This window comes from Miniopterus natalensis, chromosome 3, assembly GCF_054644295.1.
Source record: "Miniopterus natalensis isolate mMinNat1 chromosome 3, mMinNat1.hap1, whole genome shotgun sequence".
Classification (NCBI taxonomy): domain Eukaryota; kingdom Metazoa; phylum Chordata; class Mammalia; order Chiroptera; family Miniopteridae; genus Miniopterus; species Miniopterus natalensis.
In genome coordinates, this window is record NC_142083.1 from 71,148,156 (window position 1) to 71,171,006 (window position 22,851).

The 22,851-nt window shown below is 41.1% G+C and overlaps 1 long non-coding RNA gene across 1 annotated transcript in view; it reads left to right on the top strand.

Moving 5' to 3' along the window:
• The window catches only part of LOC107540937 (uncharacterized), a 72,820-nt gene extending 52,209 nt beyond the window's left edge, over positions 1–20,611 (top strand). The window contains exons 2-3 of the long non-coding RNA XR_001603568.2: positions 19,641–19,788; positions 20,395–20,611. This is a non-coding gene — a long non-coding RNA (uncharacterized LOC107540937). The remainder of the gene's footprint in view (positions 1–19,640; positions 19,789–20,394) is intronic.
• Positions 20,612–22,851: the final 2,240 nt, after the last annotated feature.

Sequence of the window (22,851 nt, forward strand, 5' to 3'; positions counted from 1 at the left end):
GTACATGTCTTCTCAGAAACAAACACAAATGTCTCTGATGTTTGGCTTTGTAATCAAGTGAATTAGCACAACTCCATGGTCACAGCACTTCCTGCTTCAGTTCCAGACAGAAACAGTTGGTGACTCAGCCTCACTGATGCTGACAGCCTCAGTCTGGCCCCTTTGGGATGGCTGTGTGTGCCACTGACTTTTCTCCTCTTGGGCTGATGGGAGAGGGACTGTCAGGATGACAGCATGGCAGATGAAACCTGGGCTGAGGTACAGGGACTATTTTTAAGATGTTTAAGAAGAAAGGGTTCTTCAGGCATGGGATTCAGAAGTTTTTTTTCTCCTCAAAGGCTTAAGAAGCTTGTTGGCTTTAACTGTTTTTGTATTCATTAATTTGACCAATAGTTACTGCATGCCCACCAACTGTAAACCACTGAAATGCTCTCTGAGGAGCAGAATAACAATAATAATGTTTTATTATGTCATAGGCAGTGATCTAGGCCATTTACTGTTGTTATTAATGTTATTGATAATATTTGTTGAATGTCAGCTATGTAGCAGAAGCTTTGCTAAGCAATTTGCTTATGTTCTTTTAGTAACTTCATGAGGGAGGTACTGTTATTCCCATTTCACAGATGGGAAAGCTGAGTTTCAGTGACGCTGAAGGTCACATATCTGGTGAATGCTGAAGTCAGGAGTAAAATTCAGGTTGTTCTGATCCCAAAGCCAATTCTTTCTTTATTCAGTTGCCCAAAAGATAGTTGAGAAGGAAATACTTTGTGATAATTGAGGCTCTTTGTGTCCTGCACTTGGAAGCCACTTTCAAGAGAAACATTCTTCTTATAAACAATGCTAGCTTTATTTCACCAAATCATGGGGCTGGTGTGATTTTCAAATTAATGCCCTGGGTGCTCAAATCTCCATTTCATACTCTGCAACTGCTTTTCATCAACATTAGAGAGTTATTTCTTTTGGTTAAGGCTGTGTGCCTAGTGAGGGGGGAATGTTTATTCCATTGTCATTTGTACCTTCATGTGAGTGTGTTTATCATGTCATATTCTCTTGGGGGAGCTAGAGAGTTCAGTGCCTGTTGATAGGGAGAACCAGGGCCACAGGATGTGTGAAGGTGTGAGGTGTGGGCCCTAAAGCATAGCAGACAATGAAGTCTGGCCTTCCTGAGGGCCAAGCTGGTTTGTCTCATTGTGAACTGAGATTTCCTGAAGCTTAAGGCTATTCTCTTTCCAAATCCAACTAATCTCTAACTGGATGATGGTTTAGATAAAGATGTTAGGAAGTAGGCAAGGTCAGGCTGCTTTGTGAATAAGAAAGAACTCAATTTCTCTGAAACGTACATCTAACCATAGTCATGTCTACCTCCATGTGGCCTATTTGAATGGAAATATGATTCTCTCTGTTAAATCCAACTGCAATCTAATGCTACCAATAACTAGTATTTATATCATGCTGGTCATTTACAAAGCACTTTACAGGCATTGCCTCATTTGATTTTTCCAGCAAATTCTGGGGTGGATAATTTTCTTCTTTTTTCTACTATGGGAACTGAGACTGACATAGTTAAATGATTTACCCAGAGTCATAGAGACAAGCAGTGGAGCATGTGTGGGGAAGCAGGCCTTATCTTTGGGCAAAACAGAGGTACTTGGCCATATCAAGCTTTCCCCTTGACTTCACATGCGTTCCGCCTTATAGAAACCTGAAAATGCTGAGCTCCCAAATCACAGACCAGTTTAAATTAACAAAAAGGCTGACCTAAGTCTTTCTACTCTTCCCGGTTATAAACAATCCATTTGAAACCCCAGTTATAAAAATACTCCCTCTAATTCAGCTCTCACTGGCCATGACTTCCAAGGATTTGCAGCTAGTTGAGGGCCAGCTCTGCTGTTGAGGGGTATAGAGGACAATGTCGATGCTGTGGCCAAATTCCTCAGATTCCTCTTTACTGTCTGTGTGCCAGTGGGTTTGGTGTGATTTTCCTTCAGTGGCCAGTCCTGTGGCTTCTTTTCCTGGGGACCACCCTGAATGACAGGTGTGGGAGTTCCCCCTGTTGGACAACTATGAGATGTAATTTATGCCCTGATCTCCCCAGTGGGATCATGTGAAGTCACTCTCTGTGGGTCTTTACCTGAGATCACACCTTTGCTTGACTTCCTCCCTTTCTCATCCTTGCTTCCCTCACCCCCAGTCAGTGTCCTCTGGGAGATCTTCCTTGGTAAATCACTGGCACATCAATCTATGGCTCTGATTTCCATCTAGGGAGCCTGACCTAAGATAAAGAGTGTCATGAGTTGTTACAGAATGTTTTGATTGCCCGAGTTTTATGTTTCTTTTCATATATTTGATTAAGCAGTTTAAATGTTTATTAGTTGCTGACCTTAAATTATTTAAAATCTCTGAGCCTCTTTCTGCATCTCTAACATGGAGATAATAAATACCTACCTCTTAGGGCCATGGACTTAATGAGCTAAGGTAGGCAAAGCACTTAACATAATATTTATAAGTGGTGTTCAGATATTATTACCTATTCTAATATTTTGTGTGGAAATTTCTCTAGTAGCATTCTGGAAAACATTGCTGACAGAATGGGTCAAAGTCATGTAGTAATTCTACAACATTGTAGCCTTGTATCTTTGTAAATTTCATAGATGTAGAGACAAAAGCCATTTATAGCATGTAATCCAAGTGTCTCAGGAATTAGCAGCTGCTGCTTGCAAATGCAGTCACATGTCAAACTCCAAAAATCAATAGGAGAGAGCAAACCCCCATTTGACTGTCTTCTTGTTGACTCAAGGAAGCCAGTTTTTACAGAGCCCCTCCACGGGGTGCTCATATATGTCTGCAATTATTCCTCACCCCTGTTTGCTGAGCCCAGACTTACAGCTTTATGTCCCTTTGTGTCCAGAGTTGCTGATCCCAGCCAGCTTCCCTGCTCCTATCAGAGCTGCTGCTGCTGCCATCACATGGAGAGTCTCACATCTAATGTCACTTTAAAAAAAGAAGCAAAACTGCTGCACCTCAAGGCCTGAGATCCTCACTGTTGTTTTTGTGAGATGGGAGAAGCTTTCTTTTAATTTTTTTGCATTCAGCAGAGATAGGTATGGTAATTCCATGATTAATGATAGAGTTCTTTTAGCTGCAGATGGCGGCACCCTACAGCGGGCAGGCCCAATCATATGTGTAGGTGCTGGAAATCCACTGCCCCCACCAAGGTGAATGAGGAATATCTCCACTGAGCCTCAAGGTCAGGGAACCTAAGGGCCACTACATCTGATGATCACCAAATGCTATTTTTTTCTTATAGTGTGTGGAGGGGAAAGGGTGGAGGTGGAGTGAAATAGAAAGGTGGGGAACCGGGATAAATGAAAAAGACCCATAATGAATTCACCACAGCCAAACGAGTTTCAAAATTTTAATATATTTTCAATTAACGCACAGAACCCTCTGCTCCTCAGGACAAATCCCCGCTGTCAATCTTCTGGGATGGCAATGAGTTCTGGAACCTCCACTACCTATAACCATGATCACGGGGCCCCTCCAAATTGAAGCCCTGTTGCCTGATCTCATAGCAGATATAAAGTAATTACTATTTAAATCTACAAGTGACTGCAGCAGCTTTAGCCCATAAGGAAGTAGCATAATTTCTCTCTGGAGTAAATAAATAGCCTTTTATTTATCAAAGATGAGGCCCCCAGGGCATGATTTGGAAGGTGGGGTTGAAACAAAGAGAAAGCTAAACCAATCAGCATAAAAAAATAAATGAGGATTTTCTGGGGAGGAGAGCAGAGAAAGGAGGAGAAGGGAGCAGAAAAAACAAGGGATTAAGGTACAGAGTGAAAGGTCCCCAGTCCCCAGGAACCCAACAGGTAAGACATCACCAGTGGCCAGAGCATGTTCAAAGACGGGGATGTCTTGTGTTCTGTTTTAAGGGGCTTGCTCTGTGCTGAAAAGTAATCACCTGAAGTAAGGTGTTGTGTGAGTGGTATTTCCAGGAAATCAAGGCAAAGAGCCTGTGTTCTAAACTTGAGGAACTAGAAGGCAGAGTAAATAGAACAGTCCTGTGATGGGCTAGGAGGGTAGACACTGACAATTTTACTACCGAAGGGAGAAACCAGAGGGCGAGCCTTTGGGGAGTCAAGGAACTATTTAAGAGGAGCCTGGATTTCCATTGGCCATGGGATAAGGGGAGAGTGTCAGCCAATTTTATGTAATTCACAGAGAACAATGTGACCTCAACTGGTGTCTGGATGACAATTTAACTACCCCATTGTAGTCTGACTTTCACCCACTTCAGCCCATCAAACATGTCTGTATGTTCCTGAATCCCAGCACATTTCTAGGTTTTTGCTCTCTAAGGAGGCTCTCTATTGGAAGACAATGGCTAAGTGGGAGGATAGTGTGTGTAACTGATGCAGAGAAAAAGCAAGACTCATGGGGTGTAATCATAAAGCAACTTTATTTTGTCTCCTCCAACAGCTGGATAAAAATTTTTAGGTTACCAAACACAATCTTGAGTCAGAAAGTCCAGCCCATAAAATACTAACACTCCAAGTTTGACCTGAAGTGAAGTCTTTTCCCTTCCGCAGTTAAGTCACACCTGGAGAAGGGGTGGAGTCCGCAGAGGTGGGGGGCTGAGGTCCTCTCCTCTTCCTCCTTCCTTGCTACAATCTGTTTCTGCTTTTCCCAGGTTGGAATAGAGTAGGGGAACAGGAGAGTTAAATGAGAAGCAAAAAAGTTCTCACATGACTGAAACTTGTTTTATGAATTTGTGGTTTGCGATCCTGGCTTTGGTTTAAGTTAAGCTTCAGTTCTTTGGAGAACCCCATCACTGAGGGCCTTTTATTTGGAGTTCCTTGACCCAGGCAAAGGCACCTCCATCATGGAGGCTGCTTACTTCTTTTGCAGCCCCCAGATATCTGGCAATATCTGTAGCTTCTCTCCACTAGGGTCTGTTAGCCCCTCCAGGAAGTCTCACTGGACAGGACCAAGGTGACCCCACATTCATTCTTAGTTATGCAACCCTGCCCCTGGGAAACATTCACACATTTTTCTTATTGACCAGTCCTGAAACTATAGGCCGCCTCATGCATCCACTTTATTTATTTGTTTGTTTGTTTGTTTATTTTTAAATATATTTTTATTGATTTTGTAGAGGAAGGGAGAGGGAGAGAGAAACAAATGATGAGAGAGTCATTGATCGGCTCCATGCCCCCACTGGGGATTGAGCCCACAACCCCGGCATGTGCCCTGACCAGGAATCGAACCTCAATCTCTTGGATCCTAGGTCAATGCTCAACCTCTGAGCCACACCTGGCTGGGCACCACTTATTTTTTTACTTACCCATTCGCTCATTACATTTAAAGTGAGAGTCAGATACCAGCCCATGTGTTTTCTGCTGTCCTGTTGAAATCCTGATCACTAGGCTGGAGGTGAGTGGCAATTGTCCCCCACCCTTCCAAACTGGGAGAACACACAGGTTGCATAGCACAGTTCTCTTCAGGGAAAACCTCTCTCCCAAGCGCTCTGAGTCCAGGTGTTTTTATGTTCTCCATACAAATGAAAAGTCTAAGAGATATTTCACTAATTTTTGTCACCAACTCTGAAGTTTCTACATGGAAATAGAAAACCATTTGGATTGTAACATGTCAACTTTATGCTTTAGCTGAAATGTTCCCTCTGAAGCCCCACTGCTCCTATTTGTAATCTCACTTTCACTAGGGCCACACATCCATCACACATGGCGATTTATGTCAGAATTCCAATAGTAGGATGGCTCTAGTCTTTTTTCCTCGGGACACTCTTTAATTTCAATAATAAGTGAATACAAATGGTTAAGGGGAAGAAGGCTATTGCTATTCTATTTTCCAGGAGCATTTGAGGCTTAGTTCCTGCCTCACCATGCCTCCTGTTATAATTAAGAAATGTCCAGCCTGGCTGATGTGGCTCAGTGGTTGAGCATTGACCCATGAACCAAGAGGTCACTGGTTCAATTCCCTGTCAGGGCACATGCCCAGGTTGCTGGCTCAATCCCCAGTAAGGGGCATGCAGGAGGTAGCCAATAGATGATTCTCTCTTATCAGTGTTTCTATCTCTCTCTCCATTCCTCTCTCTCTAAAAGATCAATAAAAAATAGACTATATATATATATATATATATATATATATATATATATATATAGAGAGAGAGAGAGAGAGAGAGAGAGAGAGAGAGAGAGAGATGTCCAATGGGTTCTTTTTTTACTCCTGGAGGAAGGAAAGACAGAATGCTAAAGTGAAGGCCTATTAGCATGTTTTTCTCCAATTGGTTTTTAAAATTTGCTTCTAAGTGTGGTATTATGATCCTTACATGTTAGGATCTAACAGACTTGGAGAAATATTTGGAGAAATATTATAAGTCTACGTAAGATTAGAGCTAGTTAGAAAGTGATTTTCACCACTCTTTTGCTCTTCTTGTTATCCTACCCAGAAGATATATCTTGATTCTCATTTGGACTGATCGTTTCTTATATGACATAGTGAGCTTTATTTTGAAGTTTAAGATTCAATATGTTTCTTGGCTTAGAAGTTGTGTTCTGAAGGATATGAGAGCTACATCAAATTACAGATTTATATTGTGCCATGTGATACATGGAGATGTGATTACTGGTAGTGGTTGCCTGCAGTTGAAGAACCAAGAAAAGTACACTTAGAAATAGGGCCTGTGGTTTTGACAGTAAGTGGTGTTGAGATACAGCTCTCCTTCTAAATTAGCTTACTAGGTTGAGATCAAGGAAGAAGGTGTGATGTGTATGTGTGTGTGTGTATGTGTGTGTGCACATACCATTCACTCACCCACTCACTCAATTATTTCCAGTGAGGTAACACAGAGAAAGCAACAGAAGTGGCCATAAGGAAAAGAAGTAGACAACGGACACAGGAAACCTCCTGTTCCATTCAGCTGTGCTAATTAGTAATGAGCACAATATTCACATAATATTCATTTTTTTAAAGGTCAAGCAACACAAAGAAAGCAAAAGAAGTGGCCATAAGGGAAAAGAAGTGAACAACAGGCATGGATAGCCTCCTGCTCCATTCAGCTGTGCTAATTAGTAATGAGCGTAATATTTCTTTCGTTTTTTTTAAAGGTCAGGCAGGATAGTTTAGTACAACAAGCAAAACAAAAACTTCCCTGATATTTACTTGGAGTCTGAAGCCTTGGTTAGTTTTACCTCTCCTTATTAGCCATATGACCCTAGGTAATTTATAACCACCCTGAGCTTCATGTTTCTGCATCTATGAAATGGAGATAAACCTCTCTATTGTGCTGAACTCTCATTTAAAGGATACACTATTCATGAAGTTCTCTGTAAGCAGCACTGTGAGACCCTGGTATAAAGTATTATTGCCAGGTGATAGCTGAGACAGCTGCAGATGAGGAGATATGACACTGGCACTTCAGGGTCTTGAATCAGGTTTTTGGTTTCAATGCAAGCATGTACCCACTGGTGGTATTGATACAGCACAAAGCCAAGGGCAGATTTGACAATGATTTGTTTAATTTGATTGATGTGGACTGCAAAACTAGGCTGTTCAGTCTGCGAAGTATCTAGCCTGTAATGATCTGATATTGGCTGTCTACATTCATCAAACTAAGTGGGTAATTAGGAAACACCATTTGACTTTGTGATGTACAGACAGTAACTGTGGCTGTTTCTCAATTTAAAATCTCATCCAAAGTTGTGACTTTGGTTGTCACATCTGTGCAGAAGGTTTTCACATTTGTTTGTAACTCCATGTTTGAATTTTTTCTTAGGAGACTGTTTTATTTTTTTAATAGTCACCAAGCATCTTCTACAGTCTCCCTCAGACACATTTTCCCTCCCAAATCCTCCCTCCTGTAATCCTCACTTCAGCCAGTCTCAAACTCTCAGGGTAGAGTCTGACTTCTCTGTCCCCACACCTTCCACATTCCCTCAGATGCCAGATTCTATCAATTCTCTCTATGAAATATCTTGATCTCTTTCTCCTCCTCTGTAATTCTACAGACCTGTTCTCCTATGACTTCATCAAGGCCCAGCCTATGATTACAGAAACCCTATAATTGGCCTCCTTCTTCGAGTATGGCCTCATTCCAATCCATCCAATACATTAATGCTCTCATCTTGTTTTTACTGTGCTCCGAAAGCCCCTGGGGAGATTCTCACTGCCTAGGGAATGGTGTCCATATACTTCCTTAGCATGGCAAGCCGTGAGTCTAACCTGTCTTTCCAACTTTATCTTCTCCCACTCCTCTTTATGCACACCGCTGAGCAATCGATGCCTCATTACCTGCACTGACTCATGCCCTCCCAGATGCTGTTATATGCACACACAGGTCCCTTCTCCAGAAGTTTCCTCCCCTCATTTTAGCTCTCTAACTCCCACTCCAAAAGCTACCTAACCCCCACTTCAAGAGCCATTCAAATACCATCTCCTCACTGTCCTCATTTAGGCTCCTGTTTGGAAAGAATCTCTCCCTAGTCTGTACTTTACATGTTAACTAGATTTGCCCTACTTTCTCCTCTCTAGATTGTAAGTTTCTCCAGGGCAGGATTTGTGCCAGAGTCATCTCTGTATTCAACAGGGTCCACATATCTTGTATATAATAGCTACTCCTTAAATAGCTGTTGAATAGATGAATGTCTGTAAAAGAAGCAACTTTCCAATGTATCTGTTGCTTACTTTCTTGTGTGGGAAGCAACTTATTTAAATATTGTAAACTATGTGCTGGAATATTTTCCTTTGAGAATGCACAAATAGCTCCTTTGGCTTTCTTCTTTCTGAAAATGTGGGTTCTTTATTTGTGGTGTGTACATTAATTATAGGAAAGGGGAAAGGAAATCCTGGAAAGTAGTTCACTGACGAGAAAAATGAACATGAAAATTCTAACTGTAAGTGGAGTAAATACTATGTTTGCTGAGAAAGACTTCTCGAAAGGCAGTAATCCTCTAGGGCAGTGCTGTTTTTAAGAGGAATAATAATAATTTTTAAAAAAGAACATCTTGGAATTTTATAGGAGAGACTGAACTTGTAAGAACTATATAATAATCAAATTATTCAGAAATTGGACCAGACTTTTCCTAGAATTCTATAGTCCATTGGATTTGACAAGAGAGGTAAAAATGGCTGTTGAACTGGAGAAAGGACTAATAGAGACAAATTACAGGAATGGTAATGGTTTTACCCTAAGGATAGATGGATGGTGTTTAAAAGACCATCATGTCACACAGATGGTACACTGCTATTGTCACTCCCCATCACACTGGGGAGCACAATGAAAGAGAATATGTGCAAACCCAAGCAGTGCATTTTGATGCAAAAGATAGGGCAAAGGATGGGGTAAGACTTGAGGATGAAGGCAGGATTTCATTTGGGCGCATTACACAGAATAAAATAAAGTGAACATTTAATGGTTTATTTTTAGTTTCATCAAAATACCCCAAAGTTATTAAAATGTCCTACACCAAGACCTCTCCAGGAGACTGATTTGGAGCTTTCTGATGGTGCTGTGTGATCAGTGACTAAAGGAGAGCCTGATAAAGATCAATGTTCAATATATCACTCTACATATAGTAGCTGGTAGGTTAAATACTGTTGGGTTAAAAACCAGTATTAACTGTTAAATATTCACAAAGGTTCAGATGTAATTCTGTCTAAAGGCAAGAGGTGAGGGCTTATGTAGAGTCAGTATATGCCTCAGGTTTTCCAGAACATCTATGATTTTAAGCAACTTTGATATTTTGAATACATTTGTAAAAATAAAACTAAAGTATTGTGACTAAGTTCACAAGTAAAAAAAAAGCTTTGTTGGACTTTTGATAGAGAAAATATGAAGATTGTAATTATGTGGCCTATTGAGTCCAATCTCTTGGGGGAGTTGTATCTGTAGTAACTGATTTTATAATCTCACAGAAATACTTTGTGAACTAAGATTGGGTTTGTTGGCCCTATTAAGGCCAAGTTTAATTTCAAGGTCTCCCCCTCTGTCTTGTGTCCTCTCCACTTATTAAATACATGGACTTAGGTTAAGAAGAAAATGGAAGGATCAAGGGGAAGATAATACAAAGATCAATATCTCCTTCCCATCCCACCTTCAGTTGCTTTCCAATCTACTGCTCTTGTCAAGGTCACCATCACTTCCAGTTTGTGAGATCCATTGGCCAATTTTCACTCCACGTCTTATTTGACTTCTTAGCAGTATTCTGCACAAATGACATTACCTACTCAAACTGTTTTCCTCATTTGTCTTTTAGGACACTTGTTATCTTCCTACCTTACTGGCTGATCTTCCTCCATCTCCTTTACTGGATCATCCTTTTCTCCGTAGCCTTGGAACATTAGTGGGCCCCACAGCTCAGGCCTTAGACACCTCCTCTAGCTGTACACACTCCCATTTCCTTGACTTAAAACCATCTATCTGTTGGCTGACGACTCCAAAATATCTATCTCTAGCCCCATCCTCTTCCTGAACTCTTGATCAGTATAAGCAACTGACAACCCTTCATCTCCACTTTGATCCTAATAGACATACCAAACAATATGTCTCAAGCACAATTCCTAATCCTCCTTCCTAAATCCACTCCTCCTGTAGACTTCCTCAGGTCAGTGAATGGCAACTCCAATCTTCTAATTGGCCAGGCAAAGATCATGAATGTGATATTTGACTCCTTTTCCCCATTCTCATTCCCATTCAGCCCCTCAACAGTCAGCTTCACCTTCAAAACATATGCAGGACTGAGCATGTTTCACTCCTCGTCTGTCATCTCCTTGCTCCTCCAGAGCCTTGCCTTACACAGCAGCTGTAATTACTCTTTAAAAAGTAAATCAGATCATGTCACTACTCAACTCAAAATCCTCCAGTGGCTTCCATCTCACTCAGCATAAAAGCCAAACTTCTTACTTACAGCCATGAAAACATGACCAGCCCAACAGTGGCAATTTTGTCTTTTCTTAATATGGCCCAACATAGCCTGGATCCCCTTTACCCCTCCGGTTTCCACTCTCATTGCCTTTCTCTGTTATTCTGCTCCTCTTATACTCCAGGCATACTCCCATACTCCTTTCTTTCTTTTCTTTCTTTCTTTCTTTCTTTCTTTCTTTCTTTCTTTCTTTCTTTCTTTCTTTCTTTCTTTCTTTCTTTCTTTCTTTCTTTCTTCTTTCTTTCTTTCTTCTTTTAAAAATATATCTTTATTGATTTCAGAGAGAGGAAAGGAGAGGAAGAGAGAGAGAGATAGAAACATCAATGATGAGAGAGTCATTGATTGAGCCCGCAACCCAGGCATGTGCCCTGACCGGGAATCAAACCCCGATCGCCTGGATCCTAGGTTGAAGCTCAGCTGCTGAGTCATGCCCCGCCGGGCCAGGCATACTCCTTTCTCAGGGCCTTTTAATATGTTTTTTCTTTTGCCTGAAACACTCTTGCCTGAGATATTTGCATACCTCATTCCTTTGGTCAGTTCTTTGTCCCACTGTCAAATTCTAAGGGAAGCCTGCCCTGATCAACCTAATTAAAAGTCCATCTCCCTGCCCCCCAGCACTCTGTGCCTCCTGTCTCTGCCTTATTTTCTCTGCAACATTTATTGCTATCTAAAACTGTATATATTTAATTTGTTTACTTGTTTATTGCCCATCTACTCTACCAGACTAGATGCCCTGTGGGGATAGAAATTTTTCTCTGCTTTGTTCACTCAGTCTGTGTCTTCAGTGCCTAGCACAGTGCCTGGCACATACAAAGCAATCAATGTTTATTTGATTGAATAAATGTTTGGAACGAATGAATATTTGGAAGAAGATGGGGCTCACTCTTTCTGAGGCATTCTGTTTTGACCTCCAGGGCACTTTGCATAGATTTTAGTTATAATGAATGCTCTTTTGTCTTTTTTCCAAGAAGTAAATACTGTATCTCTTGGTTCTTTATCTAGCTCACAAAGATTAAACCTGACAGTATTGCTGGAATGACTAATGAAGAGAAGTACATAATGATGTCTGCTATATATGTTCAACATGTGCTAGAAACTATGTTTACTATAGGTATTGGAAAAGAAGTAAAGATTTCTTTTCAAGGATATGACAATATGCCATTCAATAAAAAGACCATGTAGAAAAGTATTCACTCATGTGCCCATTGTATATCCCCAGAGTACTTTGTCTATATCTCTACAACAACCCTACTTATGGGTTTACACATTTGTCTTACCATTTAGACTGTGAGTTCCTCAAGTGGAGGGTTCCTCTTAATTTTCCTACATACAAGTTGTAACATAGTCTCCGAGACATATAAGATGGTGTATTATTGGATCTGATATACTTTGTAGTTGAAGTAACCCCCGCATTTAGTGCTTGACTGTGGAGTAAGTACTTATCATGGTGAGGGAGACTGAGTGGAAGCCTCTGAGATCCCACCCCTCCATGGCCAAAATGGAAAATCAAAACCAACATCACATCTTGGGGAAAGGGTGGGAATTAGTGCTATCACTAAAGACTTAAAGGCTGCAAGAGTATTCTCCATCATATCTCCACTTAATTCACAAGTCTGGGTCCTGCCCAAGCTGATGGTTCCTAAAGAAAGGGTATAGACTAACACAAACTCAATCAATAATGGTCCCAATTGCCACTACTATGCTGGCTGTGTTTTCATGGCTATAGGAAATTAACAAGGCCATAGGCACATGACACATGACCATTGATTTGGCAAAAAAATTCTTTTCTATTTCAACCAGAAAAGAAGATCAGAAATAATTCATATTCACATAGAATAGATTGTAATATCCACTTGCAGTTTTGTCCCAGGGCTTTGTTAAATTCCTTGCTCTCTGCTATAATATAATCTGAAGATATTTGGACTACCTGGACATCCTGCAGGTTATGATATTGATCTATCATATTGATAACATTGTGTTGATTTGGCAGCACCAGCAAGAGGTTGCTAATATGCTTAAGGCCTTGGTAAGAACATGTTCTCCAAAGGTTGAGAAATAAACCCCATGAAGTTTCAGGGACCTATATAGTATCAGTAACTTTTTTAGAGGTCCAATGATTAGGACCACACCTCCAAAGTAAAAGACAAATTATTGTGTCTTGCATTCCACAGAACAAAGAAATAAATATAGTACCTGGTAGAACTGTTCTAGAGGAAGCACATTCCATAGGAATCCTGTTCTGGCCCATATACTGGGTGTCAGAGAATCTGCCAGCTTTGAGTGGGACCTGGAGCAGGAAAGGGCTGTGTCTGGGCTATGATGCCAGCAGCTCTACTATTTGGGACATATGATTGAGCTATGAGAGCTGGAGGTGGTGGTGAGAAAAGATTCAGTGTGGAGTTTGTGGCAAGATCCAGAGGGAGAATCATAATGTAGGGCCCTAGGATTCTGGGGCAAAGCCATGCTATCTCAGAGGGAATTACATAGCTGTTAAGGAAACAGTTTCTGGCTTATTATGGGGTCTTGGTAGAAATGGGACACTTTTATATAGTACCAAGTGACCAGGTATCTCAAGGTCATAGGGGCACACCAGCAGTATATCTTAAGATGGAAAAGGTACATCTAGGATGGAGCCCAAGCAGAACCAGAGAGTTTGAGTAAGGTGCATGAACAGTTAGCCCAGATCTGCTGTTACCTATCATGATTGCACCAGCATCCCTCTCCCACCTCACATTCATGCCCATATGACCATCTCAAAGAGGAGGGAAAAAGCTGAATTTGATTTATAGAGGTGTCAGCTCAGCATATCAGTGTAAAAAAAGTGGACAGTGGCTGCATAATAGCCACACTAAAAGGTGGCTTTGAAAGACAGCAACAAATGAAAATCTTCCTAATAAGTGAAGCTGTAAGTGGTGCATCTAGTCATTCACTATGTGTGGAAAAAGTGGTCTGGTCAGCTGATCAGAGACCTGGAAGGCAAAGAACTAGAAGATTGGCGACAAGAAGGCCTGAGGTAGAGGCATGTGGGTGGACATATGGGAATAGGTCCCAAGTGAGAAGATTTTTTCTCCTTTTTATTGAATTTATTGGAGTGACACTAGTTAACAAAATCATGCAGATTTCATGTGCGCAATTCTACAACACATCATCTGTGCAAGTGTGAAGATTTTTATATTACACATTAACACATACCAGAAAGCATCCACCACAAGAATAGACCTGAATAACCAAATAGACAAAATGACTCAACTACTTGATGTCATCTGATTGTCATTATTGGCCACTATAGAAGTGGTTCAATAGGCACATGAATGGAATGACTAAGGTAGCAGAGATGGGAGCTACGTATAGGCCCCAGAGCTTTCTAGGTACTGTTCCCTCATTTGTACAAACTGCCAGGAACAGAGATCAGCATTGAACACCTGATATGGCACCGCATTCCTCAAGGAGACCAGCCAGTTGGAGGCAAGTCCACTGCAATCAGCCCCTTCTGTACTGGTGCTATCAGTGATTTGTTTTCTTAGGGACAGATACTTATTATACTTGTTCCTGGTATGGGTTTGCCTTTCCTTCCCTCAGGGCCACACCAGCACCACTATTCAGGGGCTGCTGGAATACTTAGTCCACAGTCATGGAATCCCAGACAACATAGCAGGTGACGTTCCCAGTGAAGGAATTATGGGAATGGGCTATAGACCATGACCATGGGATCCATCGGTCATATCACATACTTCATAATTCAGAAGGAATTGACCCCCTAGAACTTGAAAACTGAAGGCCCACTTGAGGTGCCAGCTTGGAGGAAATATTTTGCAAGGAAAAAATACTGCCATTCTAGATACATTATATGCAGCAAATCAGAGACCTTTCTATGGCAGTATGTCCTTAATGGAAAGAATACACAGATCCTGGGACCAAGGGGTAGAATCAAAAGTGGCTTCACTTATCGTCACTCTCAGTGACTCACCTGGGGAAGCGTTGCTTGTCATCCCCACAATTCTGGGCTTCATAGGGTTAGAGCTCCTAAACTCCCAAAGGGTCACACTGTTGCCAAGGGACACAGCAAGGATCACATTGAGCTACAAGCTATGGTTGCTCTTGGCACTTTGAACTCCCTGTGTTTAAAAACTGGGAGGCAAGAAAGAAGCTGCAGCCTTGGCAGGGCAGTCGTCCCTAATCAGCAGGTGGAAGTAGGATTGCTTTTACACTGTGGAGGAAAGGAGGAATACACATGGAACTCCACAATTTTCTTCAGCACCTCTTGGTACTCCCTTGCCCGGCTATAACTGTAGATGACTCTGGCTTAAAAGAGTGTGAATATCAGCTGCTCAGACCCCTCAGGAGAAAATGTTTGGGTCACACCACCAAGTAAGCCAGCAGGACCTGTAGAGGTGATAGCTGAGGATGAAGGACGCTGAAGGTTAGAATGGAGAGTGAAAGGTGGGGACATGGTGGGCGCCTGTTGTGCCCAAGACTAAATGCAGTGACAGCAGCTGTAGTTTTGCTCATTCACCTTCTCAGTTTCCTGTCAGGGCAAGAGGCCCATAGGCTCTGTATGTTCTAGTACAGAGAGCTGCCAGAGAGTCTGATTTTTGCTTTCATTGTATTTTGCCAATGTCATTATTAGTTGTCACAATTTTATTTCCATCTTAAAGTCGATAGCATTTTCCCACATTTTCTCAGAGTTCTTGCGCATATAGTTCAGCTATTTTTACCTGCCTTAAAACTTTTAAGATCCTAATTAAGCATATAAATAAGTATATAGAATTATCATAAGTACTTTAAAGTAGCTTATAAAATTCAAAAGAGGTGACTTGTTTAACCTTACGCATTGTAGAAATTGTAAGTCTGATTTTAAAATGATTAAATAAGTATCAGAAATTAATACCATTCTCTCTTTTTTTAAGGATTTTTAAGGATTTATGTAGATTCTATGGCTAACTTTTTAACTTTTTTAAAATTTAAATTTAGAATTTTTATTGAATTTATGGGGGTGCCATTGGTTAATAAAATTATATAGGTTTCAGGCGGTACAATTCATCTCTATATTGTATTGTGTGTTCACCACCCAAAGTTAAGTTCCTTCCATCACCATTTATCTCCCCTTTGCCCTCTCCTACTTCCCCCACTCCCCTTTTCCTCTGGTCATCACCACACTGTTGTCTGTCTGTGAGGTTTTGTATTTTTCTTTTGTTTTGTTTTGTTTGCTTAATCTCTTCACCTTTTTTCACCCAATCCCCTTTCCTCTGACAGCTGTCAGTCTTTTCTCTGTATCCATGAGTCTGTTTCTATTTTGTTAGTTTATTTTCTTTTAGATTCCACATATAAATGAAATCATATGGTATTTGTCTTTGACTGGCTTAAATAGTTGCTACCGGTCTTTCACTGTCAGCATGGACGTTATAAATGGTGGGTGTGATTTTCAGGTGATTACTGTATGCTTTTCTTGTCCATCAGTTACAGTGATTATATGAAACCCAAATCCAGCTCAAACCTAGTGGAATTTGTATATGCAACTGACAATTTATGTTTGTATAGCTTTTTACCAACTGTTTTAAAAATAATATATCATTTGAAATGCACTGAAAATTCTGAGTTAACTATGGCAGGTATCATTTTTTTTCCTGTCAAAAATTGAAGATCAAAGAGACTTGGAGATTTATCCTATGCACACAGCATTAAGTGTTAGAGTTGCCTTTTGAACCCTGGGTCATCTGACTCCAAATTCCATTCTCCCAATGCTTTAAGTGACTTCCCTTCAAAATAACATCCATGAAGTTTTTCAGGCAATACACACAGTAACATCATTACAAGAGGGATCATTTCTTTTGTTTATAATTTTAAGTGATTATCTTTACTGTTAAGAAACCTGCACCATGCATGCCCTTGATGTTTTCCAGGGTAAGCCATCTGTATTAGATGTACCACCAGTAGCTGTAATGTAGCCACTGTCCATGTTGATGTTTCCTAGTTTTAAAAATTACCTCTAATTATCCAAAAGATAAATAAAATGGAAAAACAGGGAAAGAAGCACATAACATTAACTTTCAAATCAACATTCTAAATGAAAAGAAATGGTTTTCCACACAAATTTGGACTTATATTCTGTGATAAGCAGCAGACCAGTGTTTAGCTTCACACTGTTTTTCTGAAGCCCCTTTATTTATTTTTCATTAATCTGTCTCCCTTGTGTGCCTGGTGCTCAGTAATCTGCTCATCTCTAGCATGATCTATACTATAATCTATCGCTTCTCCCTCCATGCATTTTAATGAAGCAATTTTTGCCTCCTTTACATAACTGCTGTCCTGGTTCTATACTAAACATCACCATTTATTGTCACATCATTGAAAGCAAATCTTTAAAGAAATACTCCAAAATGGGATAGATGCAGATTTTTATTCCTTTTTTTTTTTTTTTTTAAAGAGGGCTTTAGAAACTTAGCAGCATTTTCATCATTTTGTTTTTGTGGATGCTCAGGTTTGGAAATAGATATCTCCTGGACACTAATCCAAGTGGGAAAACTATTGGCAGTAAGAATCTTCCCACCACAGTTGCTGGCTCCCTCTGTCCCCTTCATGTCCCATCACTTGGCTAGGTGGTCTGAATTTCTACCCCTGGCCCTGGGTCACCCTTCTGGAACAGCTTTGGTAGCTGCAGAACCATAGAGGAACTGCGCATGTCATGCTTGTCTGTTGTTGCTGTTTGGTTTCTGTCTTATTGCTAGTGTGTCTCGCTCCTCTGTTTCCTGGCCATTGGCCTGGACTTGGACCTTCTGCTGTGCTCTGCCCACTGGTGTTTGCACATTCCAGGCTTATGTTTGTCTGTCTGGCTTCTGACCCTTGCTCTCTGTGTGAGGTCTGATTCATCTCCTGGCTCTGACTGTAGTGTCCTGGCTACTGTCCCTCTCCTGGCTGTTCTCAGGGAATAAGGGAGCTTCTTGTTCCTGACTTTTGCTTCCACATTTTGCCTCAGCCTGCTCCCATTGTTGATCTTTTTTTCCCTTCCTAGTCTTGCCTTAGATTTCTGATTATTCTTTCTTTCAACAACCAGCTAGTAAGTGCCTGATGTGTGTTGCTGATACAAAGATAAATAAGACATAGGCTCTGACCACACCAACTAGATGATAAATAGACCCCCTCCTCCCTAAAAGGGGGAGATCCAGATTTTGTGGCACCTGAAACTTATACAAATTTTGGAGCCCTTGCCAAGAAAGAGAATGCAAAATTCTGAATATACATTTAGGAAAGGGCCTTGAAAGGAGTTTGCGAGTGGAGCCCTGAAGCTTCATTAACTCCACAGTAAATCACCTATGTGGATAAAGAATTTTAAAAAGCGGTCAAATTCTGAAATAGAAATATGCAAGGAGTATTATGAAGCCACCAAGGAAAGGCAACTAACCCACACCAGGGTGGCTTCCTGGTAGAGGTTACCTCTAATCAGTTTTAAAGGCTGAATACTATTTAACTAGACAAAGGAGACAGGGAAGGAGAAGAGGCAGGCAGAGATTCAAAGGAGAGGTCCCAGCATATAGGTAGAGACCACAATAGTGAGTCCCGGGTGCTTCTAGCAGCTCTATTTTGCTGGAGTGTGAAAGATGTAACAGGTAGAACGGGACCGTGAGATTGGAGAAGGAAGTCAGGACTAAGGTCCTGTCTGTGCCACAATAAGGATTTTGGATTTTATCAACTGTTGCTTAGATTCTCATCTCAGACAAGCCACTCTGGCAGGAAAATATACAAGTATGGATATCAGTTAGGAGATATGGCAGTTGTTCAGGCAGGAGGTGACAGCCTTATGAACTAAAGTCATAATAGCAAGAACAGAAAGAAGAGATGGGTCAAGAAATATGTAGAAGATGAGATGTCAGGCTAATAAAGGGTAGAGAGGAGCCTCTGAACTTCCTAATTTGTGTGAGTGAGTGCATTACAAGACCATCAAATGAAAAATGGGATAGAGAAGAAAAATGGTTTAAAGGGAGACAAGAGGTTTATTTTTAGGGCAACTCAGTGGAGTTGTTCTTTCAGAAAAAATGATATCTGAGTCTAAGGTGGGGAGGGGGGAGAAAAATGAGCACTAGGTGCAGATTAAAGAAGCATCAGCATATAGGTGGTAACTGAAAGCAGGGGAATGAATGAGCTAACCCAGGGAAGTCTGGAGAGACAGGTATGCAGGAACCAAGGATGAGAACCTGGGAAGGGAGGTTGGGAAGGTGTTGGAACAAACCATGGGGAGATCAGGAGAAGCCAGTGTCACAGCAGCCAAAGAGTGTAAAACATCAACATGCTAAATGCTGCAGCCTTACAAAAGAAAGACTGAAAATGTGCATTGGGTTTGTCAGTGGGAAGTAACTGGAGATAAGAATGAGAGCAGTCATGGGAATGAGCCAGACTTCAGTAGGTGGAGAGCTGGAGGATTTGATGAGAAGTGAGAAAGGTGTGATGAGGCTGGGGCACTGTGAGGCGATTTTTCGATGAGAAGGGGTTAAAAGGTATTGGGTATGAGCTCCAGCGATTAGAATCTGAGGGATTTAAAAAAAAAATTTTTTTTTGAGGTGGGAATTACTTGGATGTTTTTCTTTTTAAGATGGGAGATGCTGGAGCATTTTTATAGCCAGAGAGGTTAAATATTCAGAAGATGGGGTACAATGTGGGATGGAACGAGATCCTATAATCTGTGACCCTGCAGAACTGTTTTTCCAGGGAACGTCGACTCCTGATCCTACAAATCCTTCTAGAAGATGAAATGGAAAGGTGACTACTCCAGATCTGGCTGATTGGTCTTCACATCTTTTATGGTTTCTGTCAACTCTGAGGTTCAGCGATTGGCTTATTGATGGCTCAAAGAAACGTAAGTGCATTTGTTGACCTACAGTGGTCCTGAGTCAGATTACCATGGAATGAGAACAGGAGAAAGTATAAAACGAGGAGGAAAGGAATTATCCTTCTCTCCAACATCCCTCTTCTGTCTGTAATCCTTGTGCCCTCCCCGACTTGCTTGACAGAGAGTTATGTGCTTCAAAGGGAACAGCATTCTTTTGGGAAAGAAAAAGATCAGGAAATGGTCAGTTTGCTCTTGCTTCTGGAAACCTGTGATTTAGGCCATTATTAAAACTGTCAGTATCCATTCCAGTGGCAAAGGAGATCAAAAGCTACATCCCAGAGGCCACCTCAAAGCTGTGAAACTGAGATCACATTTGCTAGCAGCTGAGAACAGAGAAAAGTTGGGCACTGACAATAAACCTGAAAATGCTTTATAAACCAGAACACACTCTACAAATGCCAGTTATTACCATCCTTTCTCACAGCTGTTGGCAGAAATATTTGCCTGAAGACCCCATAGTACTCAAAATAAAGCAACAGTAATTCAGAGACAATTGTATTTCTTTTTAAAGCATATGTTTTATTGCAGCATAGGAAACTAAACCTCATTTTCTGCTTAATGCCCACTTGACAGACTCGGTGGAATAGAAGTCTCCCACCATCTCTCCCGTACTGCAGAAGCGTGTGCTGCAGCAGGCCTGTGACAGAGGAACCATGACACAAAATGTAAAGCACTTCGACACCCCGCCCCCTCGACTGCTGTGTGAATGATAAACATCCAATAAAAACCAGAGCACAAAAACCCAATTAGTATTAGTGTTGAAAAGATGTTCGCCCATTTCAGGGAGAAAAAAATACTACACAGTTATAATCAGGGGAATGATGAGCTATGGGCAAATAAAAATTAAGAAAACATTAGGATTCATGGTGGGTAATACATTTACCATTAGCGCTCAGAGATGCACTGAAATTAAAACAGGAACATTAAAAAAAAAGAAAAAGAAAGAAAGAAGCCAGGAACATTGTCTTGTGTGATCTGAATTTTAGAGACAAGAGAATCCAAACCCAATTATTCTTTCCCAAACCCCATCATCTGTGTCTTACTTATTGATATCTGAATAATGTATGAAGATGACTTTATTTCTCTAATTCAAAGCTTTGTTCCTGGTTAAATTCCTGAGAAAAGTAGCATTGAAAATTTATCATCATTATCCCTAAGAGTGAATGAGTTTCTGGGTTTTTCTGTGAAGTAGGGGGATGTTGGTGTCTGCACAGTAGGAGGGTGGGAGAGAGTGAGGCCAGGGGCAGTCGGCGATTCTCATCACAGTTTGCTTAGGACTAGGGCAGCCTGAGGTATTACGGCAGAGGTAATGGTAATTTTCCCAATATCCATCCTTCTCTGTGGTATCAGAGTCCCAGTTTTCATTTGGGGTAGATGAATCTAGTGAAAGACCATGTTTCTAAATTTTCCTGTGTCTCACTTCTTGCAGCTAGGGTTGGCCAATGAGATATAGGCAGAAGCTGTTTAGCAGAACTTCCTTAAAAGAGGACAGGACTTTAAGAAGCATGGTTTTTTGTTTGTTTTTTGCCTTCCACCTCTCTTATCCTCCATTCTGCTAGGAGTGCAGATCTGATGGCCTACAAAGGGCTGGTACTCCAGCAATCATCGTGTAAGTATCAAGATAAGGGACAGCATTGTCAGAGCAGAAAGCTGAAAGGAGCTTAGGTTCCTGGCGACAATAGGGAGTTCCCATGCCAGCCCTATGCTGCTCACCTTTGAATTTATCATTACATAAGCAAGAAATAAGTCTTAGACAAACCACTCTTTTTTTCAAGTCTCTGCTACTCACAGTTTTACTTTTCCTAACTGATGCAGATGTAGATATGTTTTGTAGCACACACACACACCCCAAAGTAAAAGAAAAGGCAATTTAAAAACCATGGGCAGCCTGGCCAGACATGGCTCAGTGGTTGAGCATCTACCTAGGATCCAGGAGATCACGGTTCAGTTCCCAGTCAGGGCACATGCCTGGGTTTCGGACTTGATCCCCGGTCGGGGGCATGCAGGAGGCAGCCGATCAATGACTCTCTCATCATTAATGTTTCTATCTCTCTCTCTCCCTCTCCCTTCCTCTCCCTGAAGTCAATAAAAATATATTTAAAAAAACAAAAAAAACAACAGCAACAAAAAACCCTGGGCAGAGTTCTATGTCCACTTCTAGACCCTACAACCAAAGATGGATATGAACAACTTGGTAAAGTTTCAGAGGAGAGCCCCCTTCCAGACACACATAGATATGCATTACTTTACCCAAATGCATTTATCAGGCATGTGATTACCGAGTATTCCACTGAGTTTCATGATAGAAATATTTCTTGTTTTCAAATAGTTCACAGTCTGTGATAGATCACGTAGGCGCAGGCATGATAAAATATTTGAAAAACAGTAGCTGCAAAGACAAGTTAAAAAGACTAGACGTATTTGGAGAGAATATAAAAAGTGATATAGAATGTCTATCCAAAAGGCTTATTGCACAAAGAATTTTGACCTGGCAGTTCACATATCATGTGAAAACAAAATAAGTAGAAATGATACTGATAAAGAAAGGATATTAAGTGAAATGGGAGTTCAGAGGTGGATTTACTGAGAAGCCAATGAAGTTTACCCTTCAGGGCGCCTCATTTGCATGCACCCCTTCCAAGGTCTCAGGAGATATGCTAGACATACATTCATATGCTCTTTTTTTCTAAAATTTACAAAACTAATACATTTAAACCATAATCAGTTCAGAGTACTGTTTCTTGGCCGGTTAAACTTTCCCTGTGTCACACTTCCTCTTATGTTGGATGATGACAGAACAACTGAGGCATCTCTGGGACCCAAATAAGAGGAAGTTGAGCTAAGGATGCCTTTAGTTTGCATTTAGTGGGACATAGTTCTGAGGGTCACAATCACGTCAGTGTGTCGCTAAGTTATTTCTAGCCATGTATTGTAAGAGTGGCTTCCAGTAATACATTCTGCCGCCCACTGTGGCATCATGACATGAAGGTGTGGCCCTAGAAGTCACATAGTGATAGGAACATGTCCTAC